This window comes from Cryptomeria japonica, chromosome 11 (assembly GCF_030272615.1).
Source record: "Cryptomeria japonica chromosome 11, Sugi_1.0, whole genome shotgun sequence".
Classification (NCBI taxonomy): Eukaryota; Viridiplantae; Streptophyta; class Pinopsida; order Cupressales; family Cupressaceae; genus Cryptomeria; species Cryptomeria japonica.
This window is the reverse complement of record NC_081415.1, coordinates 416902242-416914515: the sequence shown is the minus strand read 5'-3', so window position 1 is coordinate 416914515 and position 12274 is coordinate 416902242.

Genomic DNA, 12274 nt, shown 5'->3' with positions numbered 1-12274 from the left:
CCTTTTTCTCAAGATATGAGTGATGGTCATACAAAATGATACTTTGTTTTCACTTGTTGATGTTGTTTTTGTTTATCAATGTTTGATGTAGATTTGTTGGATGGATACTTGGTTTCAATTGTTTTGAATTTCTTTGAGAAGAAAACATAGCAAGCACACAAGCACAATAATCTTGCTCCTTTCCAATAAAGGCATAATAGGTGTGGCTCTAAATCAACCCAGTAATAAACTTTTTGACCCTTTATAAATGTATTTTATGTTCCCAAAGCCTGAAGTCGGCCCCAATTATTACTAGTCTGAAACAAGATGAAGATAACTCAAACACTTTTTATCCTTAAGGTCATGGCCAGTTACGATATTCTCAGCCCACATCTTGATATTTCTTCGACTTTGATACTACATACCTTATGAATCCCATTGTGGTAGGTAAGGATGTGATATACTAAGTCTTGCGCGAGCATAACAGATAGATGATCCCTATGATGGGGGAGTCGCCACTTTTATCAAGCTACAAGTAGCTTTTCAAAAATCCTTGTTTCTACTCAAGGAAATATGTATGGTGAGTATCTTGGCAGAAAAACCATCTATGCTCTTGCACTAAACTTTTCACAAATATCCTCAATCAATTGAACGGGTGGGCTTCTAAAATAAGAGGTGTCTAGTAATGTTCAATGTTTTTGGACGTAAGTTCATTCTACAGTGACTCACTTAAGAGCCTTGTAACTTGTGGTGGGGCCCATATGTCCTTTCGGCAAGTTACACTGTAGGAACAGCTACACCCAAGGCTACATATTTCGCTCTCACCTTATTTCTATAGCGGCTCGAAGGATTTACCGTGCAAGGTCGATCCCAAGAGTGATCTGTCTCTTGGCAGGCCTCTCTTAAAAATAGAAAATTTAGAGCGTTACTAACACTTTTGTCTTGCACCTAGGACCACGAGATTCAAGGGAGAGGATAGTGTGTGTTAGAAATAGGACCACTCTATAGTTTTGCACAAGCGTGCCAATCATGAAAAGCACTTGTTCGTTTTAGCCTTTTATTGCAATATGATCTATTTGCTACTTGGAGATGTTGCTCCAAAAACCATGGGGTGCTTTTTAATTCCACAAAGCAATTTGTTTTCTAACTAGGAAAATGAAATCCTAGTCAATAAAATGAAAGCACGTTTGCTTCAAGTAAAATTGATTTGTAAACAAAATGGACAAGTTTGATTGTTCTTTTTAACTTGCAAATAAAAGATTGATTGTGAATTTTATCCTTGCAAGAAATGAAAGATTTGTTGTTCCTTTTTAAAACCCAAATTGAAATTTTTGTCCCTAACTTGCAAGAAAGAAAAGTTGTTTGATTTGTTGTTCTTTTTGCCTTATAATAAGATTCTTTTTAAGCCCAAATGAAGGTGTAGTTGATTTTTAGCCCAAAATGAAACATGAGATTTTTTTTGATTTTTTTTATAAAACAAAAAGGAAAATGAATTCTTTTTACCCAACTTTTTAAAAAGCTAGAAGAAATGAAATTTTCCTAATTCTAACTCCTCGAATCCTGCAAGAAATTTGTTAGTAACTTGCAAGAAGAAAAAATAGTAAAACATAAAGTCATTTGATGGACTTCCACAAGCCTAAGTTTTTAATTTTTTGGTTATAATTTTTTTTTTGGCTCTCTGTTACAAAAGTGCTACTCTGTGAGAACACAAAAGCGCTACTTCAGACAACAGCACTGAAGTACTGCAAAAGCGCAAAAATAAATGACAACAAAGCTAAACTATGAACAAAAGTGTTATTTAAATAGTTTCGGTAGAATTTAAAGACTGACAAACAGAAAGCACAAAAAGCGCTAGATTGTTACAAAAGCGCTAATTAATAAACAAAAGCACTACAACTATAGCAAGAGCGCTAAAACTGCAGCGAAAGTGCTAAAACTCTTCTATCAATAGCGCCAAAACGCGAGACAAAAGAGTTAAAGCACAACCTATGTGTGAAGAAAATAAGAAAATCACAAAAAAGTTAGATTGGACAAATCAAAAGGTTGCGTGTTCGATTCGCGTCAGGTTCACCAAATCATGCACGCTAAAAAGGAGGCATAAGACACAAGACAAGTCGTTAGTATGTTAGTGACAAAAATGAAACACAAATGAACTTATGAACCTAAACATGAATATCAAGAGAGATAAAAAGCATACAACAAGAAGCATAAACAGATGAAAGAGGAAAAGGAAACCCCCTAAGATGCTCCCCAACATGCTCATAGTTGCTCCTCCCTTGTTCCTCTCCTCTCCAAGTTCCACATGAGTGTAGCCCTCAGCTTTTTTCACTATCTATGGATGTCTCATGAAGATTCCAGATTATGAAAATAAGAACAAATGCCTATGCAAGTGTAAATAAATCACTATGAGAAAGCACCTAATTAGTCTATGTTAATTTTAGCAAAATAACAAAGCAAATGCTCCTAAATGTTCTATCAAAATAACTAGAAGTTTGATGCATACAAGATTTCTGGATCTTTTTGAAGAAAGAATGGGCTCTATTTATAGGAAAAATGGAGAAATGGATGGTTGAGATTGAGTAATCTCAACAAGGGCCAGGATTAATGGGTTTGCAGTCCATGTGATGGCTTTCAACCCAATCCCACAATGACAAGTGTCAACATGAGATGGCTTGAGAGGAGAAGGAAGAAGCATTAAATGCTTGAGATGACATGACAGTTACCTTGGGAGGGTTTGGTTTGGCTTGAGTTAGTGAATAAAGCTTTTATCCAATGAATAATACCTTTATCCAATGGACAAACTCTTGTGCAAGAGTTAGTGGGGATAACCATGGTCAAAGCAATGAATGCTTGAAGAGACCTATGAGTTAAATGAGGATTGATTTAGAGGGAAAGCCTCTAACCATGTGGGTGAGTTGAGTTTAACCATTAATGGTCATGTAAGATCCATAAATGGTTATGTAAGAACCATAAATGGTTTGGAAGACTTTGGGGGTTAACTTGTTGGAGAATAAAAGCCTATAATTCTTTTCAAATACTTTGGAGGCTTTGAGAAGTGACTTCTCTTTGCTTAGGAATGTGAAAATAATTAGGGTGGGGATTAGGCTAATTTGGAATGGATTAGAAGAATCTAGAATGGGTTTAGGATGCAAGTGGGTTTGGTGGGTGAGAGAAAATAGGATTTTAATTTAAATAAAATTCATTTATTTCAACTAAAATTGTGCAACTTGCATTTGTAGGAGAATGCAAGTGGTGGGGGGGGGGGATTTTAGAGATTTAAATAAATATTTATTTATTTATTTAATATGAGGAAAGGGGTTATATTAAACAAATATGCTTTATTCATTTAATTAATTGTTAGAGTGTGGTTTAATGAATTGATTTAAATAAATTGAATAATTTATTTAGTTAATAGGAGAAGAGGTTGACGATGAATTAATTAAATATTAATTTAATTAACTATTGACTGATGGTTAAATAATCAAATAAATACTAAATATTCATTTAATTAAGTGGACAGATTTATGTGTCTACACCCCCAAATGCAGAATATGACCAAATGGAATGATTTTAACGCCACAAATGCAACTCGATAGGCAAATGGTCCACTTGGGCATTTGACAAAGGTCAACCAGAAGACAAACAAGATCATTTTGACAACATGGAGCATGCAGAACGAATGAAAGAAAAATCAAATATGCAGAAGACGTGGACATACAGGACAAATGGATTCCACTTGGATGAGACAGATACAAAGCTTGAATGTAGAGAAGCATAAACTAATCCGAGCTGTTTGAAACTCCAATTAGATTCAAGGGAGAATTTAATGAGAATCTAAGTGAAACTGGTTGGCTTCTCTATAATGACACTCAATCTTCAGTTGATGAGATTTTGTAGATGAGGATTGCAAAAATGTCTATGTCGACATGACACTTGTTAAATAGAGATGAAAGTGGGTTACTAAAGGTTACTCATTTTAGTAACCTACATTTTGATGTCAATCTAAGACCAAATAAAAAGCATTAATGGTACAGAGATGACTAATATGATATTTCTTTGAAGTGATATGATTGAGGTGGTTGAGTGGAGCTCAAAAAAATAAAGTTAAGAGAAAGTGTGTGTGTGTGTAGTAGAACTAGAGAGCAGCAAAGACAGAAAGTAGGAGTTGCAGAGAAGACATTGTGCAAAAGAGAGATAACTGAAGTAGGTGCCTATTGAGAAGTAAAGAGTGCAGTAGAATAGAGAGAGAGAGAGAGAATCAACAAGCTAATGAAAAGAAGATCAAGCTAAGCAGTAAAGATTAGCAAGTAGAGGAAGGGATATCAAAAAGACATCATTTCAGAGCAGCAGTGAGTGTATTTTCAATCATCTTGTAAGGGTTACAAAACTCATTTGTAACAAGGTTGTTCATTGCAATCAACTAACCTTTTATGTCATTTTAATTCTCTAAGTGGATGCTCAGAGTAGGGGTAGGTGCTCCTTGAGTTGGTGCTCAAAATTTTAGGGGTTGGTGTTGTTTAGGTTGGTGCCCTAAAACATATTGTAATCAGACTTTCTATTGTGAGGCTGGATTGGAGCAGTAGACTCCAACATCTATTCTCACCGAGGTTTTTCCCACATTGGGTTTTCCTCGTAAATCAGTGTGTTATGTGATTTTCTCTTGTCTGTGTGTGTTCTTTCAATTGTGTTGTGTTATCAATATTAGCACTCATTGACTTAAAAAAATTTAAATATCACTGATTCACCCCCTCTCAATGATCACTTGTGTTCTTCAATTGGTATCAAAGCCCTAGGTACCCTAATAGAAAATCTTTTTCCAGCTTGGGTAGGTCCTGATTTGTGATCACTATGGCTAGAAATGAATCCTCCTCTACTAAGGTTCCTATGTTTGATGGCACCAATTATGCCTTTTGGAGTAGAAGAATGGAAACATAATTGTCTTCCCTTGGATATGATGTTTGGATGTCTGTCAAAAATGGATATACAATCCTTGCCACTCCTCCTACTGACCTTGACGCTAAGAATGAATATGAGCACAATGTAAAAGCAAAGCGTGTCATTCTTAGTGGATTGTCAAATACTGAATTTGTAAAAGTCATGCATTGCACATTAGCTAAAGAGACTTGGGATAAACTGCAAAGGATATATGAAGGAGATGTTAAGGTTAAAGAAGCCAAATTGCAAAATCTTAGAGCCCAATTTGAAGGTTAGTTGATTATCTACAAAGGGTAGATGAAACTGTCAATGCAATAAGAGGTCTTAGAGAAGACACTTCAGAAGAAGTCATAGTCAAAAAGGTGTTGAGATCACTTACATCTAGTCTATGTTATTAAAGAAGCTAAAGACTTAAATACTTTCTCTATGGATGAATTATTTGGCTCCATATTAGCTTATGAGATGAGGACAGTAAGTGATGAAACTTCAAAAAGAGAGGTTGCTTTCAATACAACTTGAAAAGGGAAAGAAGAAGCTACCAGTATTCAAGAAAATGACATTGATGATGCTGAAGCAAATTTAGTCAGATAGCTCAAGAAAGGCTCAAGAAGATACAAAGGTAAGCTTTTATTCAAGTGCTACAATTGTGGCAAGATAGGACACTTTTCTACTAAGTGTCCTTATGAAGAAAAAGGAGATGATGAAAAACAAATGTGAAGAGCATGGGTAAAGAAAAGATGAAGAAATTCTACCAACCCAAAAGAAGAAATTTTAGAAGGAAGAACAGTCTCTACACAATTGAAAGTGATGCCACTGATGAAGAGAGTGTCTCAGATGTGAGTTGCAGTGAGGAAGAAAGAGAAGTTAATCTCTTTATGGCATAAGAAGAATTGAGTGAAGCACACACATCAAGAAAAGAGTGTAGATCTCAGTCTAAAAATTAGAGCTCACTTGAAAGTGATGAAGAAGATGAAGTTAAAGTGGAAGTAGACCTTGAAGGATAACTTATATGTGCACTTGAAGAGATAAGGAACTTGAGGAAAGAAAACAAAAAGCTTAGGAATGCTGCTATGGAGAAAGAAAACAAATTGAATAAGTGCCTTGAAGAATCTAAGCTAAATATTATAAATCTAAAAAGTCAATTGGAAGAAGCCAAGAGTATGTTGGAAGTGACAAAATTAGATTTGGAAGCTAAAGAAAAAGAATGTCAAAAGTTGGAACTGGAAGTTGTAAATCTTAGAAATGAATAAGAAAAGTGTAAGAATGATCTCAAGGTGAGAATTAAGTATGAGGTCACCACAAATGCATTGGATACAATGTTGAACAAGAAGAAGCATTCCAAGGAAATTGGAGGTATTGGTTATGAGAATGGTCAATGCTCTACAAGTAAGAACTCATCAAATAAATAAATAGACTTTACCTCTTCAAGTGAAAATGATAAAGGACAAACTTTCACTACCAGCAAGCCCACTGAGAAGAAGACATATGTTGCTGATACAAAGAGAAAACATGTTGATCCAAAAGGAAAAGCCAAAAAGGATGATGTAGGTTTCATAAAAGTCAAGGAAACAAGAAAATCTCAAGAAGACCAAGTTATGCTTCTCCAAGGAGACAAATGAGAAACCACTTCAATAATGATTAGTACGTACCTCAATTTCATGGCTACTATTACAAATGTAATACTTATGTCCATAGAATTAGAGAATGTAGACTTATGCATAGACCTCCTCCTATTAATGAAAGCATGAATCCATTTGTTGTTTTAAGAGATGTCAACGTCATGTGTTATCATTGTAATGGAATTGGTCATAAAAGTATTGAATGTAGAAGGTTTAGATTTCAGTCATATAGTAGTCTCCCTATATCATTGTTCAACAAGAATGTTAATTGATATCATTGTCATAAATTTGGTCACATTGCAAAACATTGCAATTTAAGAACTGGTAAACATAAGAAAACTCCTATAGTAGAACCAAAAGCTATATCCGATCATAATGATGCAGCTAAGAAAAGAAAAGAAACCAAACAAGTATGGGTTGAGAAAGACAAAAATGTATCAAGTTTGATAGTTCAAATAGCTCTACATGCAAAAAGAAGAAATCTATGGGTGTTAGGCAATGGTTGTTCCAATCATATGATAGGAGATAAGAAGAAAATTACTAAGTTTGAAGATTGGAATGGTGGTTTAGTCCGGTTTGGAGACAATTCTTCAATTAAGATAAAAGGCAAGGGCACCCTAAACATAGATGGTAAGTTAAAAGCTCACAATGTATACTATGTAGAAGGTTTGAAACACAATTCACTTAGTGTGAATCAGATGTGTGATAGAGGATACAAATTTACCTTTGACTCCCAAGGTTGTGAAATTAGAAAAGAGAGCAATGGCCAATTAGTTGCAAAGGGCAAAAGGACTGATGGTATTGTATACAACCTGAAAGAATGTTTTAAATCTCAGTATATGATGGGTCAAGTTGATGAAACTTGGTTGTGGCATAGAAGGCTAGGACATATCAATTTTCACAACTTGGTTAAAGTGAGTAAGAAAGGGTATGTAAGGCACATACCTCAGATAATCAAGCCAGACGATACCATTTGTGATGAGTGCCAAAGAGGAAAGCAAACTAAGGTTAGCTTAAAGACAAAAAGAACTCTACCACAAGACCATTAGAACTTGTTCATACTAATTTGTGTGGTTCAACTAGAACAAGAGCTCTCAATGGTGAGAAATAATTCATATTGCTCATTGATGACTTCTCAAGAATGGCATGGGTTACCTTCCTTCAAGACAAGTCGTAGTCCTTTGAAATATTTAAAATATTTAGAAAAATGGTTGAAAGAGAGAGTGGTTACAAGATGAAATGTCTCAGATCAGACCATGGAGGAGGAGAATTCACATCAAATGAATCTGACGATCATTGTGAAAGACATGGAATTAGAAGACAATATTTTGCCCATAGAACACCACAACAAAATAAAGTTTTAGAAAGGAAGAATGGTACTATGAAGGAGATGGCAAGAAATATGTTGAATGAAGCAAATTTACTTGATGTTTATTGGAAAGAGAAAGTCCAAACAACAATATACACACTAAACAGGGTGCAACTGAGAGTGAATAGAAAGATGACTCCTTAGGAGTTGTTGTATTATAAGAAACCTTCAATCAAGTACTTTAAAGTGTTTGGTAGCAAATGCTTTATCAAAAGAGATGAGGATGGATTAGGTAGCTTTGATTCAAGATGTGATGAAGGGATCTTCTTAGGATACTCTACTCACAGTAAGGCCTCTAAATGCTTCAACAAAAGGCTAAATAAAGTGATTGAAAGTGTACATGTAAGAGTGGATGAAGACCTACATAAAGGTAAATAAAACACAGTAAATCAGATTGAAGAACCATATGTAGAAGATGAAGAGCAATCTGAAAGTGAAGAAGTACCTAGCAAGGCACCAAATAGATATGTGCAAAAGAATCATCGTGAGTATCAGATTATTGGTGATAAAAATGAGGGTGTGCAATATAGAATAAAACATGCAAGATCAAATGAGCAAGTGAATTTTTGCCTTGTGACTAAAATGGAGCCAAGAAATTGCAGTGAGGCCAGCAAGAACGAAAAGTGGATAAAGAAATGGAGGAAGAGCTGCAACAAATAGAAAAGAACAAGACATGGGAATTAGTTCCTAGACTAACTGATAAGAATGTCATTGAGACTAAATGGGTCTATAGGAACAAGATGAGTGAAGAAGGAAAAGTTATAGGAAACAAAGCTAGATTAGTATGCAAGGGATATGCTATTAGGATTGATGATAGTCCCAAAGATATTGAGAGGGGGGGGTGAATCAGTATCTAACCGATTTACAGATGCTTTAACCTTATTAAGTATTTTTCATTCCAAAATAGTGTACCGGTAAACAAGAATTAATGCAATAAATAAGAATAGTAAAGACAGCATAGAAAACACACCATAACACAAGATGTTTAATGAGGAAACCCGGTGTGGGAAAAACCTCAATGGGATTTGTCACCCACAATATTCACTCACTGGCCAATGAATGGATATTACTTACAAGAGGGGTCTGCACATGCAGGAAGGCCAACTGCCTAGAGCTCACTGCTCAATCACAAAAAGGAAGTCTCACTGACTTACAAAATGGATTATGAAAATCCAATAGAATTTACTGCTATAATTCAACATCTGCTATGCCAGGTTCAGTACCGGTTTAAGCTCATACAATAACCATAAACCTTATACAAAATTTGCCTTAATATTCGCTCATTACTTCTACCATGTGTCCATCATATCTTTTATATCAAAATGATTTTCAAGATCTCATACATATATGAGTCTTATTACAATATGCCATGTCGGCTTTACAAAAGATATTTACAATTAAATACAATAAACAAAACTTTATTCTTGTTAGCTGGAGTGTCGGTATACATTGTTGCCGCCGCTGATGAAGTGTTTGTTGGTGTTGATGTCTGCCGGTGTCGGTGCCTAAAGATATCCACAAGGTTGCTAGTAAGTTGCCATCAATGATAACACCATCATTTCTCACTATAGTCTAGAATGCCAACAATCTCCCCCTTTGGCATTGATGCAACACTCATGAGAAAAATCCAAAAATTTGTTCCAAAAATGTATGCTCCCCCTGAGCAGATGATCTCCTTTGATGACCATTTTTCTCTATGTCTACTACTCCCCCTTTGACATCAATGACAAAGGTTGTCAAAAACTGTCAAATGAGTGCAGATTTCCACTTGAACTTTGTAACCGGTTGGTTACAATCTGAAATAGGTCTGCTAATACCAAATTTAAGCTCTGTATAAACTTGTTATTGTCCTTCATAGCTACCTCAGTTATCTGAATTGTATCGGTGAGATGATGCATATGTTCCTCCAGTGTCTTTTTTCCTTGAATTAATGCCTCAAATATTTCTTTCCTTAGAAAGATAAGGTTATCTAACTTAGGACTGAATTTGCACTTAAGCTCTCTGGCTTTTCCCTTTATCCTTTCCTTCTCTTTGCCTTTCAAACTGGGTCCTTTATTGTTTGTCAGTGAAGTCTTGCTTCTACAAAATTTTGCAATATGTCCAATCTTGTTACAAGCATAACAAGTCACATTGTTTTTCTGAATAGCCTTTCCATATCCTATGCTGGTTTGTGTTATGCATTGATTAGATAAGTGCCCAAATCTTCCACAAACATAACATCTTACATTCATTCTGCAGTTTTTTGAATTGTGACCAATTTTGTTGCATTTGGAACATTGACCAGTGGGTGCATTAATATTTTGATTGTTTCTTGATCTACACTGATTTTCTCTATGACCAAACTTGTTATAGTTAAAGCATTTCTCATTAAATTTGTAAGCATTAGGTTGTCTTATTGGTTTACTGTGATCATGATTGTTTGCAATACCAGAACTTTCTCCAACTTCAAATCCAAGTCCATTAGTATCTCCATTAGGTTTCTGACTTTTCAGCATATCATCAAGTTCTTCTGAACTTTTCTTGAATTTCTCTTTATGTTGATTTGCAGTAGCCAACTCATTTTCTAGAATTCCCTTTTGTCTCATAAGTTCAGTTTTATCATGTTCCATGTGAATCAAATCTATCTTCAACATATCATTTTCATGACTTAGTCTTAGATTTTCATTTCTAGCATCATTGAATCTCCTAGTCAAGTCATCTTCATTCTTCTTTCTATCTTCAATGTCTTTATAAAATCTCATAGTCATGTCCTGCATTTCATTCCTCATTGTCAAGTTTTCTTGCCTCATCTTGCTTACAAGCTCATTAAGAGTTTCCTTTTCATCATCATTACTCTGCATCTTCTCATGAAGTTCTTTTCTCTTATTTCTAGCAATAGTGAGATTCTCCTGAAGTCCTTGAATGAATTCCTATGTAGTCCTTAGATCATCTTCAAGTTTGATATTTTTTAACTTCTCTGCATCATAGTCCACAAGAGCTCCTTCTAATTGCATTCTTAAGTTCTTCATTTGTACCGGTGTCAGAATCTTCCTCAAGTTGTTAGACTTTTGAAAATAGAGGACCAGGCTCTGACACTAATTGTTAGGATTGATGATAGTCCCAAAGATACTGAGAGGGGGGGGTGAATCAGTATCTAACGGGTTTACAAATTCTTTAACCTTATTAAGTATTTTGCATTCCAAAATAGTGTACCGGTAAACAAGAATTAATGCAGTAAATAAGAACAGTAAAGACAGCATAGAAAACACACCATAAAACAAGATGTTTAATGAGGAAACCCGGTGTGGGAAAAACCTCGGTGGGATTTGTGACCCACAATATCCACTCACTGGCCAATGAATGGATATTACTTACAAGAGGGGCCTGCACATGCAGGAAGGCCAACTACCTAGAGCTCACTGCTCAATCACAAAAAAGGAAGTCTCATTGACTTACAAAATGGATTATGAAAATCCAATAGAATGTAGTGCTATAATTCATCATCTGCTATGCCAGGTTCAGTACCAGTTTAAGCTCATACAATAACCACAAACCTTATACAAAATCTGCCTTAATATTCGCTCATTACTTCTACCATGTGTCCATCCTATCTTCTATATCAAAATGATTTTCAAGATCTCATACATATATGAGTCTTATTACAATATGTCATGTCGGCTTTACAAAAGATATTTACAATTAAATACAATAAATAAAACTTTATTCTTGTCGGCTGGAGTGTCAGTATACATTGTTGCCGCTGTCGGTAAAGTGTCTGTCGGTGTCGATGCCTATCGGTGTCGGTGCCTAAAGATATCCACAAGGTTGCCGGTAAGTTTCCATCAATGACAACACCATCATTTCTCACTAGAGTGTAGAATGCAAACATATGCTCAAGTTGAAGGGATAGACTTTGAAGAGACATTTGCACTTGTTGCAAGACTTGAAGCAATCAGAATGTTTATAGCATTCTCAACTTATAAGAGATATAAAGTATACTAAATGGATGTCAAAATTGTATTTATCAATGGGAACCTTGAAGAAGAAGTATACATAGAACAACCAGAGTGGTTCTAGTTGCATGAAGATGAGAATTTTGTGTGTAGGATGAAGAAAGAACTATATGGGTTAAAACAAGCTCAAAGGGCATAGTACTCCAAATTGGACAAGTACCTATATCAACAAGGATTCAAAAAGGGGAGTGTTGATAGAAAATTATACATCAAAATAGAAGGTAATCATATGATCATAGTTGTTGTATATGTGGATGACATCATTTTTGTAGGAAACAAGGATGTATTGTATAAGAAATTTGCTGATCAGATGCAGTCCGAGTTTGAGATGTCCTTGCTTGGAGAGTTATCATACTTTCTTGGTCTATAAATATCTCAAC